The 18,826-nt window shown below is 36.9% G+C and overlaps 1 protein-coding gene across 1 annotated transcript in view; it reads left to right on the plus strand.

The window, feature by feature from the left end:
• The first annotated feature begins 4,073 nt into the window (after positions 1 to 4,073).
• The window catches only part of LOC128660001 (oocyte zinc finger protein XlCOF6-like), a 67,232-nt gene continuing 52,479 nt past the window's right edge, over positions 4,074 to 18,826 (plus strand). The window contains exon 1 of the mRNA XM_053713592.1: positions 4,074 to 4,090. The gene's annotated coding sequence lies outside the window, so the exon portion shown is untranslated. The remainder of the gene's footprint in view (positions 4,091 to 18,826) is intronic.

The following is an 18,826-nucleotide window of genomic DNA, read 5'->3' on the forward strand; positions in this document are numbered from 1 at the left end:
CTGCTGGCCAGCAGCCTCCTGAAAGGATTACAGCTCATTCTACTAGAGTGGTAGCTTCCACATGGGCTTTTAAAAATGAGGCTTCTGTTGAACAGATTTGTAAGGCGGCGACTTGGTCTTCGCTTCATACTTTTTCAAAGTTCTATAAATTTGATACTTTTGCTTCTTCGGAGGCTATTTTTGGGAGAAAGGTCTTGCAGGCAGTGGTGCCTTCCGTTTAAGCGCCTGCCTTGTCCCTCCCTTCATCCGTGTCCTATAGCTTTGGTATTGGTATCCCACAAGTAATGGATGATCCGTGGACTGGATACACCTTACAAGAGAAAACATAATTTATGCTTACCTGATAAATGTATTTCTCTTGTGGTGTATCCAGTCCACGGCCCGCCCTGTCATTTTAAGGCAGGTGTTTTTTATTTTTAAACTACAGTCACCACTGCACCCTATAGTTTCTCCTTTCTCTTGCTTGTCTTTGGTCGAATGACTGGTAGTGGCAGTTAGGCGAGGAGCTATATAGACAGCTCTGCTGTGGGTGATCCTCTTGCAGCTTCCTGTTGGGAAGGAGAATATCCCACAAGTAATGGATGATCCGTGGACTGGATACACCACAAGATAAATAAATTTATCAGGTAAGCATAAATTATGTTTTTTCACTCATAACGCAAAACTTGTAATCTAGCTGATTGAAAGGGTCACATTATTAGTATTGAAATACTTAGCATTGTATCTCATATGTATCTAATAACATGTTAATATTATACATCTGTTTGCAACTAAGTTCTTTTAAAATAACAATTTCCAAAAATAAAAACATAATATAATGCTGTATCCTGAGATATTTTAGGACACAACAGAAAAATCTCTCACATTTAAATTAAACCATTTGTTTCCTCCTTAATTATCCATATGATAATCACACCCTGAGGGGGAGGCAGGGACTCTGTGTTCATTTGACACCAGAGGGGACAATAGACATCCTATAAGAGAACAAAGGTCTAGGTGTGACCCTCTCATTGTCTCCCAACTGACAAGTTGTATTCATGTGAGTCACACAGAGAAAGGTGACACTCCCACATTAGTATAAATATCTGTGTAACACTCAGTGATATCACAGGAGGAACCAGAGAGACTTTATACTTACAGAGCTTCTGCTAAACGGTAATATGCAAAACCTGACATAAATCTTCACACTGGTGTGTTTTATATAATGATGAGAAATATTGTTCTGTATTTTGTTATGATAAAGAGAAAATAATTCACTTTATGTAAGAAACTGAGTTTATATTAAAAAAAAACTTCAACTGTATTTATTTATTTATTTAATTTGTTTTCTATATTTTTCATGCTGTGTAAATTAATTTATTGTTTAGGGTTTCCATTAAAAAGCCCAATTGAATACATAATAATTTGTAGCACTTTGTAAAATGAATCTTTGTAGCAAAACCAAACAATATTTTGAAGCTTGAGGAAGTCTGTCCATTAATACATTTGTGGGGTTTGTTCCTGTTATCCAGTGAGCAATAGATTTTTAAGTATCAGCCAATTAGAGTCCTGTATTTCCCTATAGGTTTATAATTAACTGTAGAGCCCAGATAAACCATTTTCATTTAATATTAGTGTGAAGCTGCTATTTGCTCCAGTAATAAATATCACTCAGCTTATGGCCCTGTTGTATCAGTCTCATCACATTTACTGATCTAATCATAAATATCTTGTGATCTGCATATTATTTTATTTCTAATGAGGTTATTTTATAATACATTTCTTATTTCTATTAGCTGCACCTGTTTATCATCAGAACGTTTATCCCACTGATCTGTGACTGATTCTTGTTGTTAGTAAAGACCTTAGTGAGTGTATTCTGCACCTTCAGCTGCTGCTGTTTATGTCACATGATCACAGACTTAAAGGGACAGTGTCCTGTACATTTGTTTTTCGCTTAAAAGAACAAGAAAACCCAAATGTTTTTCATTTTTTAAATAGAACATATATTTTTAAACAGCTTTCCATTTTACTTAAATTATGATATTTTGCTTCATTCTTTAGATATCCTTTATTGAAGCAACAGGAATGCACTACTGGGAGCTAGCTGAGCACATAAGGTGAGACAATGGCAAGAGGCTTGTATGTGCAACCACTAATCAGCACATTTGCCACAAAGGGAATAAAGCAGATTTGGTAATAGAAGGACATTGTAGAGTTGTTTAAATTTGAATCATAAAAGTTTAATTTTAACTTTGCTGTCGCTTTAATTGCAGGGGTGCCCAATAGGTAGATCAGGATTTATCAGTAGATCCCAAAGGCACTGCTGGTTGATCACGGCTGATGTGATGAAAATGATGTGGTCAAGTTACACAATCTCAACACTGGGGCGTGAGTAGAGTATGGTTGCTAGGGATACCGCTTTATCTACCGCAGTGTGTGAGGGGCAGGTCATTAAACAGTCTGATGGTCGGACATTAAAAGTGCTACAGGATTGGATCTTGAGGAATATCAATTTCAACCAATTAATGTAGATGATTTTTGAACGACAACACATTTGGCCTATCAAAAGCATGGTTGAGTGAATACTCAGTCAATGGATATGGCCATATAGTATCGTTAGGAGGGTAAGCGGAGGCTGCTGTGCTCTGCTAAAGGAACAAATCTGATTGACTTCTGGCAAATGAACGTGTTGACCCAGTAAGAAATGGTCTGCATGGCGCGCTATTGAGATTTATTTGTGTGAGCCTCACTGGGTCATATCAGGCCAAGCCCACGGCACAAAGTAAAGGGGGTCAGTGGCAGTCATTTGAATGCAGTGTTTTGTAACAAGGCACAAGGGGCTGCTCCTGTTAACCCAAATTAAAGTTAGTGCTACTTTTGTCCTCAGGATTAATCTGTTGTATCTTTATGCTTTTGCATATCCATGTGTTGCTAAATCATGCAACCTTAAAGGGATATGAAACACATTTTATTTTTTTCTTGATTCAGATATAGAACAAGCAATTTCACACAACTTTATAATTTACTCCTATTATCAGTTTTTATTCATTATCTTTATTTGCGCTGCTCATTTGAAAAGTAGATCCCAACACAAAAAGTGTGAGCACCCCTGCTTTAATGTGTTTCTAATGACTTGTTTTACCAATGTATAAAATAGTATAAAGTGTATGGGAAATTTCACCTTTAGGTTTAGTTTTTATGTAAAATAACTGTTTGCTGTTTGTAATTTATTTTCATTATTAAAGGGACAGTCAACACCAGAATTTTTGTTGTTTTAAAAGATAGATAATCCCTTTATTACCCATTCCCCAGTTTTGCATAAACAACACAGTTATATTAATATACTTTTAACCTCTGTGATTACCTTGTATCTAAGCATCTTCTGACAGCCCCCTGATCACATGACATTTTATTTATTATCTATTGACTTTCATTCAAAGCAAAATTGGTGATAAAAGTAAATTGGAAAGTTGTTTAAAATGACATGCCCTATTTGAAACTTGAAAGTTTCTATTTTTGGAGGGACCTGACTGATTTGCCTGTGAAAAACTTTATTTGCAATACAGGCCCTAGGAGAGGTGTTAAACTCACGGAGCATCTGCACCTCAGATATCGGAACGCTGAGGTCCTGTACTGGTGCAGCTTTGATAGGAGAGCGCTCCCTTGATACCACTGAGCCTGCTGGAAGTTGCGGGGGTGAGCCGGTGAGGAGAGCGGGCATAGTAATCCCGTTTAGAGTCTTGCGGCACAGCTACCGCTGGAGAGCCCAAACGCGAAGCCCAAACTCAATACTAAGAGGCCCCCGCTCTCCGGTTAGCCCCTACAAGTAGTAAGTGAGCGGGGAGCGGTGAGGAGGCAGCAGACATAGTGTATACCTGGACTGGCTGCATCGGGGCTTTTTTCCTTCTCTCACTTCTGGCGCGAACGGCGGCCATATTGCGGCCTGCAGGAGAAACACCACACATACAGCACACTAAGGCTGCCGCAGCACTACACAGGACCGGCCCAGATGAACGCTTCTGCCTGGGAACAGAGTTAAGACCCCCCAGGTAGATCAGAGCTAAGGGACAAAAATCGGACCGTGGCAGCAGAGGAGAGGGAGCTCCAGGTGAGAGACATTTTCTTTGGGATATCTCAGATGTTACAAAATCATTATAAGGGGCTATAAACATAAATTCTATCCTCATCCTTACACCTTATGCTTCCATTAACCCTATAGACTGAGCACATTCCAGAACTGCTGCAGCAAGATCCTCTCAGCCACTAAATATCACAGCCTCTCATACCCCCTTTGCAAATTTGCTGCATATTAGTCTACCACACATAAGGAACAGGCAGGGATTCCCCTAGCAGCCTGAGTACCCAAGCCATATATGGAGATACTTTGTGAGGGGCTGACACCACCAAATCCAATCTGCCACAACTGCTACCACTGGTAACCTCACATATACCAACTACTAATCCACACAATATGGCTGTAGGCTTAGTGATCTGCTGCAGATTTTGAAAGACCTGATTGCACTGTCCTTGGTTTGTTGATCTAAACTGAAGGGTCTGTCAGAAAGGCAAAAACAGACACAGGGAAAGAGGAAAGAAAGGGGACAGGGGAGGAGGGAGAAAAAACAAGAGCTAAAAAGGAGGAAGGAGAAGGAAACTCCTGAGGCAAAATCTCTTCTATCCTTTCTGGGTTGCTGGACTGCTCTCTCTCCCCTCCTTTTCCTGCTGACTGAAACATCAGCAGCTCATATCCCAACTCCTTTGCCCGACTTCGTCCAGTGAGGACATCTTCCCTAGGGGAGAGAGAGTGCCCCTATAAATATATGTATTTTGCTGCCGGAGGTGATCTCTGATTTTCCCTTGCATACTGGACAGAGTGTTGCAGTTAGACACTGGAGATACAGTAGCTGCTTGAAATTTCCTGGGCTGGAGCAGCCTAACATGGATGCTTTTGTATAGCCTCTAGCCTTTTGCAACAGTGCTTGCAACCCTACTACCTTTCACTTGCCCTTACTCTCAGGAAGCTACAGCTGCTGAAATGCACTCATGCTCTATGAAGAGCAATATATTGAATGAAGGCCAAGGTACTGATCCACACAATTGAGGAGAGATAGAGAGTCTATAGCGGCAATAAAGCATACAGGAATACACAACAGAGGTCCTGACGGACACAATTCTTTTACAGTGAGAGGTGAGGAAGTTTAGGAACACTTATTGAATACAGATCTCCACTGAGACATAATTAGTATAGAATTGCTGAACTTTCACCACACCCATTATGGCTACAAGGAAGGGCTCTAAAGGAGACAAAGGGCTTAAATCTTTATCAGTTGATACCTTTTTTAAAGCATCCAAGATTACTAAATCCCAAGACCTCACCCTGGCGGAAATAGAAGAAACCATGGAATCCGACAATGAAGAGGGGTCTGAGAAACTAACTCTCGCAACTAAAGCAGATCTGCAGGCCTTGGTATCCAAACAAGATATAGCTTCTAATTTTGAAAAACTTTGGGAAAAGATGGATAGCTCAAGAAAACAATAATTGTGTGAGACTGCGCCAAAATAAAACTACTACACAAACTCCAAATAAAATAGAAGTCTCTCTAATTCTATAAAGGACGTTAATATAATAAAATATTGAAAAGGAGCGCTCAAAATGAGCTAAAGTGCGGCTGTATTGGACAGAAGTGTAAAGTGCATAGAATAGTGGACAATGGTAGTAGTAAACTTAAGCAAGCGCAGAAAATTAACCACAAATGCCTAACAATACTACAATCTAAATGTCCTAGATATGCACTAAAAAATGCTACAAATTCATGAAATACGTGTATTCAATCATGAAAAGCTGTATATAAATTTGATATACAATTTAATAAAGTTCAATTCATATAAATAAAAATTCATAAAATATTCATAAAAAATACATAAAAAATAATCATAAAAAATACATTTACTACAATTGATTTAAGGTCGACCTTATAATATCAAATAACAATAGGATATAACAATGTGTCTATATAAAACTGATACAAAAACAAAAATAAAAATTATTAGCCAAAACGAAATTGTGAGTGAAAATGTGTGTCCATTAAACGATGATAACAAATGTCCTCAAAATGCCAAAAGAGTCTATATGAGAGTCTTTGTATCCTTGGTGCTTGCAAACTTGAAATCCATGTAGACGACAAGCCTCCTGATAACAAAGAACAATCTCCTTAAGGCAGTGTGAAGAGCCTTGTGTGAAATATATAATCTGTACTCAGTGTCAGAAAGCTGATGTCTGCTATGGTATATTGCCCAGAGGTATAATACTGTATAGTTCTTTCAATAGTCCCAGATACGCTCCACAATAAACGTACAATAAGTTAATAAAATAGAGTGAAATAAATTAAAAGTAACTGATATTAACGTTAGAATATCAATAATGTCTACTCGCAATCCTGGAGTCTTTAACCCTACAAACGGCTGCTAACTGAATATCCCCCTAAACTGACAGGCTAAATGTCAATCAGCCCGAACAGTCAGAGGTGCCGTTGGCCAAAATTCAGAAGCGCCATTAAACACAGGTACACCGGCTCTATGCGAGATCAGAAGTAACTCCGTCAAAGGAGTATGTTAGAGCAACGCGTTTCAATTAAAATCTTTGTCAAGCTCGTTACCGGGGGGTTCCCTTCCGGGTAATTATATACCTATATCTAAAAAATGATTGGATGGTTTCATAACCAATCAGGAAGGTTAAGTCCACTACTTGTCAATCAAATCCTTAGTCTATGCCGTGGCTAAAGTAAAAATTACAATGCCAACACTATATGCACCAATTGATAACGTGCTAATTTAACAGTTCTAAAAAGCACAAACTAATAGTTCTACAACAAATATATTCGATTATATAAACCTCTGATATCACAGTATGTATAGCACTAAATCTTCGCTTAAGAATTGACACAAATTGTTCAATACCTAACAACGCTATTGTTTAAAAACCTTGTAATAAATTAATGTAAGAAACCTTATTTATATAAAAGAAGACAAAGCATATGGGGATTGCAGATAAAACTGCCAGAGGATATCTCAATACCTAATGAAAAATTCCTACTTAAAAAATTCCTACTTAAAAAATTAAAAATAGTACTAATATATTTCATTGGCCATAATATAGTGTAAAATAGTGATTGATAATAGAACTTCTCAGATGTGAAACCAAATACAGATATTTTTAAATTCATGATATAATATATAAAAAATTTCTGATATAATATATAAAAAAAAATTTGACATCATTTGTAAAAATTTGTTTTTTGTATTTTTATAATTCATAAAAATAATATATATATATATATATATATATATATATATCAAATTAGATAAAAAAAAATCATATAAAAAATCAGATTGAATAAAAAATCCTCAAAACTTTTACACAATACCTAAAAAAATCCCTAAAAATGTTTTATATTAAAAAATTCATAAAAAGCAACCTAAGTCAAACTCAAGGTTTAGACCATTTGGAGTTAGTGTTCTAAGCTCAAAAATCCACTTGGCTTCTAATTTGAGAAGTTCATTATGTACATTACTCCCTCTCCAATTTGGTTTTACTTTATCAATCACTGTATAACTAAGGTGGTTAGTGTTCCCATTGTTACATATTTTAAAATGCCTAGGGACAGGGAGATCTTTGTTCCTTTCAAGATTCATGTTTTCAATAGAATTTAAGTGTTCCCTAATTCTATCACGTATAGGCCTTGTCGACTCACCTATGTACTGAATCCCACACGAACACTCTAGTAAATAAACGACATTAGAATCAGTACATCTATATAAGTTTTTAATTTTGAAAACCTTCTTTGTAACTGTTGATTTAAATTCTTTTCTCTTAATTGAGTGTTTGCAGGCCTTACAGCTCAGGCATGGGTAAAAACCAACAATTTTCTCACCTGTTAAATCTATATCACTAAGAGGACTAGTTTTCTCCTTTAAATTGGTCGGCGCTAGGTAATTTTTAAAATGTTTGCATTTCTTATATACTACCCTAGGCTGATTTGGCAAACACAGGCCTATCACTTCATCAGACTTCAAAACATGCCAATGTTTTTTGAGAATTTTTTCTAATTTTTTATTATCCTCATTGTATTGTGTGATAAACGGGACTTTTAATTCACTATTCTCTAATGTAGTGGCAACATTAATTTTACTTTGTTTTTTACTTAATAAAAGATCCCTATTCATATTAGAGGCCTCAGCTCTTGCATTGTTTATTAATTCTACATTATATCCCTTATTCAGTACATAGGTGAGTCGACAAGGCCTATACGTGATAGAATTAGGGAACACTTAAATTCTATTGAAAACATGAATCTTGAAAGGAACAAAGATCTCCCTGTCCCTAGGCATTTTAAAATATGTAACAATGGGAACACTAACCACCTTAGTTATACAGTGATTGATAAAGTAAAACCAAATTGGAGAGGGAGTAATGTATATAATGAACTTCTCAAATTAGAAGCCAAGTGGATTTTTGAGCTTAGAACACTAACTCCAAATGGTCTAAACCTTGAGTTTGACTTAGGTTGCTTTTTATGAATTTTTTAATATAAAACATTTATAGGGATTTTTTAGGTATTGTGTAAAAGTTTTGAGGATTTTTTATTCAATCTGATTTTTTATCTAATTTGATATATATATATATATATATATATATATATATATATATATATATATTTATGAATTATAAAAATACAAAAAACACATTTTTACAAATTATGTCAATTTTTTTTATATATTATATCAGAATTTTTTTATATATTATATCATGAATTTAAAAATATCTGTATTTGGTTTCACATCTGAGAAGTTCTATTATCAATCACTATTTTACACTATATTATGGCCAATTAAATATATTAGTACTATTTTTAATTTTTTAAGTAGGAATTTTTCATTAGGTATTGAGATATCCTCTGGCAGTTTTATCTGCAATCCCCATATGCTTTGTCTTCTTTTATATAAATAAGGTTTCTTACATTAATTTATTACAAGGTTTTTAAACAATAGCGTTGTTAGGTATTGAACAATTTGTGTCAATTCTTAAGCGAAGATTTAGCGCTATACATACTGTGATATCAGAGGTTTATATAATCGAATATATTTGTTGTAGAACTATTAGTTTGTGCTTTTTAGAACTGTTAAATTAGCACGTTATCAATTGGTGCATATAGTGTTGGCATTGTAATTTTTACTTTAGCCGCGGCATAGACTAAGGATTTGATTGACAAGTAGCGGACTTAACCTTCCTGATTGGTTATGAAACCATCCAATCATTTTTTAGATATAGGTATATAATTACCCGGAAGGGAACCCCCCGGTAACGAGCTTGACAAAGATTTTAATTGAAACGCGTTGCTCTAACATACTCCTTTGACGGAGTTACTTCTGATCTCGCATAGAGCCGGTGTACCTGTGTTTAATGGCGCTTCTGAATTTTGGCCAACGGCACCTCTGACTGTTCGGGCTGATTGACATTTAGCCTGTCAGTTTAGGGGGATATTCAGTTAGCAGCCGTTTGTAGGGTTAAAGGCTCCAGGATTGCGAGTAGACATTATTGATATTCTAACGTTAATATCAGTTACTTTTAATTTATTTCACTCTATTTTATTAACTTATTGTACGTTTATTGTGGAGAGTATCTGGGACTATTGAAAGAACTATACAGTATTATACCTCTGGGCAATATACCATCGCAGGCATCCGCTTTCTGACACTGTGAGTACAGATTATATATTTCACACAAGGCTCTTCACACTGCCTTAAGGAGATTGTTCTTTGTTATCAGGAGGCTTGTCGTCTACACGGATTTCAAGTTTGCAAGCACCAAGGATACAAAGACTCTCATATAGACTCTTTTGGCATTTTGAGGACATTTGTTATCATCGTTTAATGGACACACATTATCACTCACAATTTCGTTTTGGCTAATGTGATTTTTATTTTTGTTTTTGTATCAGTTTTATATAGACACATTGTTATTTGATATTATAAGGTCGACCTTAAATCAATTGTATTAAATGTATTTTTTATGATTATTTTTTTATTTTTTTTTTTTTATTTATTTGTAACCAACACATTTGTAAGACAATATTATGAGAAGCGAGACATACAGAAAAAAACAACAAAGATGACCAATAACATCATCAAAGAAGAAGCGCCAATACATAAATTAAGGTCGCTCTTCTACAGGGTTCCAAATTTACATTTAGTCATGTAAATGATAAATTCACACTTGAATCCTGAATTTCTATATTTCTCATAGTAACTTGTTCCCACACCATATGTTGGTAGTTTTTGTCATTTTAATTTCTCAGAAGAACGAGATAAGAAAAAGGAAAAAAAGAAAGAAAGAAAGAGAGATAGAAAAAAAAAAAAAAAAAAAAAATTGACAAAATTTGACTTTCCCTCGAGTTGCTTCCCCCCATCACTCAGGCCACTAATAAACTTCCGGTGAAATAGCATTAATTCGGCTGTAGATCCGGAAAATCATTACTCAATAGGGCCAATTCTAAAGATTCTGTACCTCTAAAGGGTGAAATAAGTATCAGTTGGATTTCTTTAGGCATACTGTTAATTACATTCTTCCATTTGGTTAGAAAGTGTTTAACTTGTGCCTCCGAATTTATCGAGGTATCCATTTGTTCCATTATGAGTTGGTTTTGAAGTTTTTGAATAAATTCTGAGAGAGTAGGAGCTTTAAACGATTTCCAATATTTAAGGATCAACAGCCTAGCTGTCATTATTACCGTATTTAAATATGTTAAGTATTTATTCAATCCTTCTTTGTGGAAATCTATAAAGAAAAAAATATGATCTTCATTTAATTGTACGTGTGCTTTATTAATTTTATTTGTCCAAAAATTAATCTTATTCCAAAATTTCCTGACCTTGGGGCATCCCCAAAAGTAATGAATTATATCCGCTTTAGCTTGTCTACATTTAGGACAAAGAGAACCTAAGTTACCCCACGATGCTTTCATATGCGCTGTGATATAAATGTGGTTGATGATTTTCGTATGTGATTCTCTCCATGCAGCAGCAAGTGTTGATGCATCTGCACGCCTATAGCTTTTATGTATGGTATCAACTGAAACTTTCCACCAGACTGCTAATTTATTAACATTATCCAAGCCTCTCTGATTCAAAGCTAGTTTGTATAATGTAGTTATGTTATATTTCCCTGCTTTAAAAAGTATAAATGCGGGCTCTACTATTTCGGAAATTGTGACCTCTCGTGTGTCCTGTAACAGGACCTGTAAGAAGTTCCGTATCTGAAAAAAGGAAAAGAAATCCTTATTAGAGATTCCATATTCTACGATTAACTCTTGCATTGATCGGCAAACTCCAGTAGCGGGATCCCTTAACTGTTCTATATATCTTAAACCCTTTTTTGCCCAATCATTGAAGATTTTCGAGTTTAAAGCTGGTGTGAAGTTTGGGTTACCTGTTATAGTCAGAAGTTTAGAATAACGATGAGAACAATTTAACTTTTTAGATAATTTATACCAGGCCTGAATTACATTATAGATAACTGGCATCTTCTTAATTTTCCTTGGACATTTATCAGGGATACAATGAAGCAAGGCCTTCAAGGAATATGGCTGAACAGACGCTTCTTCTGTGGCTAAATCTGTGTAATAATCTGGCCCTGTTAGCCAGTCCAGAGCTATTTTAGAAATACACACTAGATTATAACACTCTATATCTGGCAATGCTAATCCCCCGTCATGTCTGGGTAATACTAGTTTATTATATGCAATGGCCTTTCTTTTCCCGTCCCATATGAATTGTGTGATTAGGTGCTTGATTATTTTTATGTCTGCTTGTTTTATTATAATTGGGAGATTTTGCATCAGATGTAAAATTTTGGGGAACGTCACCATTTTAAACAAATTAATTTTGCCAGATAACGTAAGGTAGAATTTGGCCCAATTTCCTAGATCACGTTTAATTTTAGTAATAATTGGCTTATAATTTAAGTCATACCATTCCTTACTATCCAGTGACAACGTTATCCCCAGATAAACAAAAGTGGAATTTGCTTCCTTAAAGTAATATGCCTGCGCCGAGTCTTTGAGTTTTTTGAGCCAGAAGATCTCTGATTTTAGCATATTAACTTTATACCCAGAGAAACTGCTAAATTCTTGGAGAATCTGTGTTAATATTGGTATATTACTCGCTGTATTGGCTGTCAAAACTAAAAGGTCGTCGGCGTACAGTAAAGTGGTAATTCTCCTCTTCCCTATTTTGATCCCCTCTATTTCTTTTCTTATATATATTACTAAAGGTTCAAGCGCTAAGTTAAAAAGGTAGGGGGAGAGTGGACAGCCCTGTCTCGAGCCTTTAAGAAGTGGGAAATTCGAGGTATGAGAATTATTAATCAAAATAGAGGTGTTAGCGGATTTATAGATTAATTTGGCAAAGTTTAGAAAGGTACCCTCGACTCCATACCTGGGAAGAGTGGAAAATAGATGATCCCAGGAAATGGAGTCGAAGGCCTTCTCGGCATCAATTGATATTATTGCAGCATCAGGTGCTTCTAATGGACCGTTCTTTTCTGAGAAAAATTTATTTAATATCAATTGAAGCCTCCTCAGATTACGTGTTGCATTCCGCCCAGGCATAAAACCAACCTGATCTTTATGTATGAGGGGGCCTATTAATAGCTTAAGTCTTTCAGCAAGTATGCTCATTAATATTTTGTTATCACTGTTTAAAAGAGAGATGGGCCTATATGAGCTGATCAGTTCCGGGTCTTTATTTTTTTTTAGAATTAGAACTATTTGCGAGGCTGAGAAATATCTAGAGGGGGGTTTTGCATCGGAGTAGTAACTGTTAAAAAGTAATACTAGTGTCTGTACTATATCTTCTGACAGAATTTTATAGAGCTCTATGGGAATCTGGTCGGGGCCTGCTGCTTTATTTGTTGCTGTTTTTTTTATTGCCTTAATTACTTCATTATGGGTAATAGGGGCGTTTAGCGCCTCTTGTTGATCTATATTTAGTTTTGGAGTTTGAATATTTTGCCAGAATTTATATTTAGCAGCCTGATCTGTTTTGTCTTTTGCATAGAGCTCTTGAAAGTATTCTGAAACATAATTAGTAATTTCATTAGGTTTAGTAATTCTACCTGAAGGAGTAATAAGAGCCTCAGTCATGACTTTCTTATTTTTGACTTTAGTAAGGCCTGCTAAGAGTTTCCCAGCTTTCCCCCCATGTCTATAAAAGAATGATCTAGTTCTAAGGGTGTCTAATGCAGCCCTTTGTGTAAGGAAGGTTTCTCTTTCCTTTTTACGGTGTTGGTAGATCTGCCAAAATTTTTGTGAGGGATCACTAACATATGAGTTATAGGCGTTGCGCAATTGGTTCGCTAAATGTATATCATTCTTTGTCATGATCTTTTTTTGAATTACTAGGTAGGCCTTAATTTCCCCCCTGATTACGGCTTTAAAAGATTCCCACAAGGTTTCTGCCTGAATAGACGGGGAAAAATTTATTTCAAAAAATTCCTGCCATTTTAATCTCAACCATGCTTTAAACTTAACATTCTCCGACAAATATCTAGGGAAGAATAGCCTGTTAATAGTGCCTTCTGGTGTATTCCTTAATGTGATCTTTAAAGTGAGGATCGCATGATCTGAAATAACCACCTCTTTTATGTCTGCTAACATGTCTAGCCCCAGCATATTTTCAGCTACAAGAAAATAGTCTATCCTTGACATTGTTTGATATGAGTGTGACTCGCATGTGAAATGCCTTATGTCAGGGTTCTGTATCCTCCATATATCTTTCATATGAAGGAAATTCATAAAATTTTTAAATATTTTTGATTCTTGTTTACTGTTTCTATTTAGGGCTGGTTTAAGTCTATCTAGCGTCGGGAATATAGTTAAATTAAAATCGCCAGCTATAACAAGGTTCTTTGCGTATAAATTAAAGAGAAGGGTCTGTAATTTGTCCCAGAATGCTCGGTCTATTTTATTGGGGGCATAAAGATTACATAGGTTGAAGACTATACCGTTGATTAAGATTTGTAGGATCATATATCTATCCTCTGGGTCCAATACTAGATCTATTATCTTATATTGGAGATTTTTATTAATAAGGAATGCAACCCCCTTCTTCCTATTCTGACATGAAGTCCCTTTGACCTCCCCTACCCATCCCATCTTAAGTTTCAAAAGTTCCGCTTCCCTCAGGTGAGTCTCCTGTAGGAAGACTATATCTGGCTTATAGCGTTTAAGTTGTGATAAGATTTTTTTTCGTTTTTGCGGTGACGTAATGCCACCAACGTTCCACGAAGCTAAATTAAGATGGGGTCTTATTTGAACCTATGTCGTGGGGGTATGTCCAGTAGCGTGTTGTGAGGGGGAAAGCACGCGAGGGTAAGAGAAAACGGAAAGCAGAGGAAAGAAAAAAAAAAAAAAAAAAAAGGGAAAAGAAAAGAAAACCCTCGGCTGGGTTAACATTGCCACCTATCAGCATCATAATTATAATTATAAATAACATAAATCAATATACAATATGTTTTCTATCTTTACAGGGTAATACCTTTTTTATGTGCAAATTCTCTGACCTCCCTGGGGTCGCTCATAGTCATGGGTTCGCTTTCCGAAAATATTCTTATTTTGGCTGGGTATACAACAGTAGCCTTAATGCCACTAGCAATGAGTTTGGAACAGAGGGGTGTCATCTCTTTACGCTGAATCATTGTTTCAGACGAAAAGTCTTGAAAAATAAGTATTGACTTATCTTGGATTGAAAAGGGGATTCTTTTTTTATAGAGCTGCATGACTTTGAGCTTGTCCTGAAAGTTCAGGAATCTTGCAATTATTGGTCTGCTCTTGTATGAGCCGTCAGATAGATTTTTTAATGGCCCTATACGGTGTGCCCTTTCAACTGCCAGCGGGAGGATGTTAAGGTCTATACCCAGTGCCAGTGGTAATGTCCTTGATACAAACTGAATGAGATCGGTGAAATCTGCGGTCTCAGGTAGACCAATTATTCTGATATTGTTACGTCTATTCCGGTCTTCGAGCTCATTCAGTTTGCACTGGACATTAGCCAGTTGTGTTGCTTGTTCTCGTATAGTAGTTGCTTGCTGTGCATTTGTATCTTCTAGATCTGAAGTGCGCTGTTCTAAGTCGTCTAACCTATTTGTGAAAAGCTTTACCTCAGTAGTAAGGTTTGCAATCTCGGCTTTGAGATAGTCAAATTGGGGGATCATAAGATCTGAAATTTGCTTGACTATGTCTTGAGGCTCCCTAACTATGTCTGCCATGTTACTTGGTGGTGTTACATTTACTAAATTGTCTGTACTAGTCCTGGACTTTTTATCTCTTGTTTTGGGTGGCATAACTAGAGTGTTTAATTTGTGATTAGTAATAAATTTATCCATATAGTGATAGTGTAGGTGTAACACAAAAAAAAAAAAAAAGAAAAGAAGTGATGTGTTGCAAAAAAAAACAAAAAAAAAAAAACAGTGATAGTATATTGTAGATGCTGTGGATGTGGAGGTAGATCTAATGGGTGTTATTTATTAGTGGTGAAAAAGTGAGGGGATAATTCAATCAATTTTGTTTAATGGGGGGTGTATAAGGACCTTTCAGCTCCTGTAACCAGGTCTATAATAGGTGAGTAGTATATTTATCCAGGTAAGTAGGGTTCTTTTAAATCCAAAATGACAAGTAATAGTAGGGAGGCAGAAAAACAAAAACAATCTCAGAGTAACAAGGTAATCAAGGTTGGACCATAGGAGCTTAAAAAAAATAGCAACAGACCAGCAAGTACATTTTATACCTTAGGTAATCTTATTAAGACTGTCTCCCTTGCTAGGTTGTAGCCATGTGTTAGGGCCTGCGTTAGTTGCAGGCTCAAAAATAAGTGAAAAAAATGAAAAACTGAGCTAAAATTAAAGAAAAAATTACAAAAAAAAAAAAAAAAAAAAGCCAGCTACAATCTGCAGCTAACAACAATCGAGATGCAATGGTATAACAAAAAAAACAACCTGCAAGAAAAAAAAAAAAAAAAAGAAAAGAAGAAAAGCAAACTCAACAAGAAAAATAGAAGAAAAAGGCAAAAAAAAAATGAGCAAAAAAAGTCTTAAGTCAGGCCCGTGAGGAGGGGGCTTAGTGTCCAGCAAGCAAGAGTTCAGCTAATTATACATGAGCTTATGTCAAGCAGAAGGGTAGAAATTTTAGTAGCAACATTCACATATGCGGTAGCAAGTTGTCCAAAGTCACAAGCCTGCCAGTATTTTAATTTAAGCCTTAATAGTGCAGAGTGGAGCGCAAAAAGCATAAAGGAAGTAGGCAGAGTGTCCAGCGTTATTAATTTAGCAAGCTTGGGTGGTTTGTGAAGTTTAAAATTATATATCCTTAGTCAAATGTCAGAAACATGTTGAAGCAAGCAGGTTCATATAATTTTAGTCTTTGACAACCTTACCAGTACGTTGACAGCATCACTTTGTGTGCCTTCTACGATAGCAGGCTAACTGTAATCCATCTGAGTGCAGGCAACTCCGATTACAATCAGTATTCAGGATCCGGCCCGGACAATAGACACTGAAGATATAGCTGCTTTTAGGTGAATCAATTTGGTCCGGGCAGAGAAGGCTTGGTCCGTTGGGGCTACTCTTAGGTACTTCCAGGGTATCTGTAAGCAGACCTTATGAGCGGTGACCTATATAGGCCCCGGTGTAGAAATTTCAGAGAGCGGGCCTCTCATACAGGACCAGGCTGTATGTGCTGTGCGTATTTCCGCTCACCGGACAGCATAGGTTGGTTGTGGGTATAGTCGAACTAGTTGCCAGGCGTGACTCTCTTACCGGTCCCACTCCAGACAGGAACACCGGTCAGAGCCTTTTTCCCGGTCCAGCAGCGCGTTCGCCCTGGAGAAATTGCCGGCGTGTAGTGGAATCCTCTTGTATCATGTGTTGGTCCGGCGTCCAGCGGTAATCTTTGCTCACACCCAGTCGGGTCAGGAGTTGGGTAATGTTGCCCAGACAGGCCCGGGTGAAAGGCCTCTTAGTCACCAAGAACGTGAACCGGGGATATGGTGCAGCCCCTGAATATCCGGGGGGCTGGTAACAGGCTGCACTAAGTGTGCTGAAATCCGGCAGCCGGGGTGTCTGGTGTGCGGCTGCCTAGGAAATTGCCTGTGTAATTACAGGGAGAGCGGCTCTGTCCCACCTGAGCTGCAGCACTGGATCGCCGTGCTTCCTCCCCTTCCGGTCTCTCCTCTTTTATGATTATTTTTTATGTATTTTTTTATGAATGTTTTATGAATTTTGATTTATATGAATTACACTTTATTAAATTGTATATCAAATTTATATACAGCTTTTCATGATTGAATACACGTATTTCATGCATTTGTAGCGTTTTTTAGTGCATATCTAGGATATTTAGATTGTAGTATTGTTAGGCATTTGTGGTTTATTTTCTGCGCTTGCTTAAGTTTACTACTACCATTGTCCAGTATTCTATGCACTTTACACTTCTGTCCAATATAGCCGCACTTTAGCTCATTTTGAGCGCTCCTTTTCAATATTTTAAAAGATGGATAGCTTCCAAGCCACAGTCACCAATAGTCTTACGGACATTAAAACAGAAATTCTGGAGTTGGGGACTCGAAGGTATCCCTGAATCAATAGGAGCAGAAGATCTACATCGCTATCTTCAACAGCTATTTCACGCTATTATAGGGGGATCAACAGAATCTGAATACCCAATCGAGAGAGCACACAGAGCCCTCAAGGCGAAACCCAAAGCGGATCAACCACCGAGAGATGTTATTATTAAACTCTTACGGTTCCCTGATAGAGAAAGATTTCTTCTAGCCGCAAGACAAAATCCTACATTCAAATTCCAGGGTAATATTATCCAATTTTATCAGGACCTCTGTGTCAAAACATTGCAAAAAAGATATGCGCTGAGACCTCTTACTCTTCTCCTCAGGAAAAATAACATACCCTTATAGATGGGGCTTCCCTTTTGCACTGCAAGTGATGCAAAATGGTAGAATGACCGCTATTAAAACCATCAAGGAGGCCCCAGACATTTGTAAATTCCTAGGCCTGGAGCTACCTGACCTTTTGGAGACGGAGTCGGCCTCTACCTCTTCTGCCATGTCTTCATCACAGGCGAAGCCCCAGAGAGCGAAACGGAAGAGGGTGATAAGTAAAAAGAAAAGCAAAACCTGAGACATTTGAAATATTTCTACCTTCTTTCACAACATTAGGAATACTTTTTTGCCCCAGATGATACTAAAAAAGGCTGTTGAGCCGCTTAGAGGCTAGACTCTCAATTAAGGCCTGGATTCTTTATATGTTGCAAGTATTGTAAGGCTGAAAATTCATGTTAGGACTGTACAGCACAGGCAGTATGTGCTGATCTTGACATAACTGTACTTAGATATCTGATTGTTATCTATTGTTATGTTTTTTGTTTTTGTTTCTATTTTTACTATATCATTGCACGAAATGTTGTATGCTCAAACTATGTTCTTCCTCTGGAGTTGTTCTACAGGGCTGTAGGAGGTTTGTAACACAGCTCAGATTATTAAGAAGGGAAAGGGAAACAGATACGCTTGCACTTCTAGGTCCTGGGGGACAGCTCGTGCACCCAGAAAGAGGTTTGCCGTCCGGGGTCCTTGCCGCCACAGGTAGGATTAAGATGCACTATTGGTATAACTACAACAATGATACTACCTAAGATAGTTTTGATCTCGCATAATGCGAGAGGATTAAATACTGATATAAAACGGAGGACAGCCATGTCAAATTATAGACGTTTGAAGGCCA

The sequence above is a fragment of the Bombina bombina genome, chromosome 5 (genome assembly GCF_027579735.1).
Source record: "Bombina bombina isolate aBomBom1 chromosome 5, aBomBom1.pri, whole genome shotgun sequence".
Classification (NCBI taxonomy): Eukaryota; Metazoa; Chordata; class Amphibia; order Anura; family Bombinatoridae; genus Bombina; species Bombina bombina.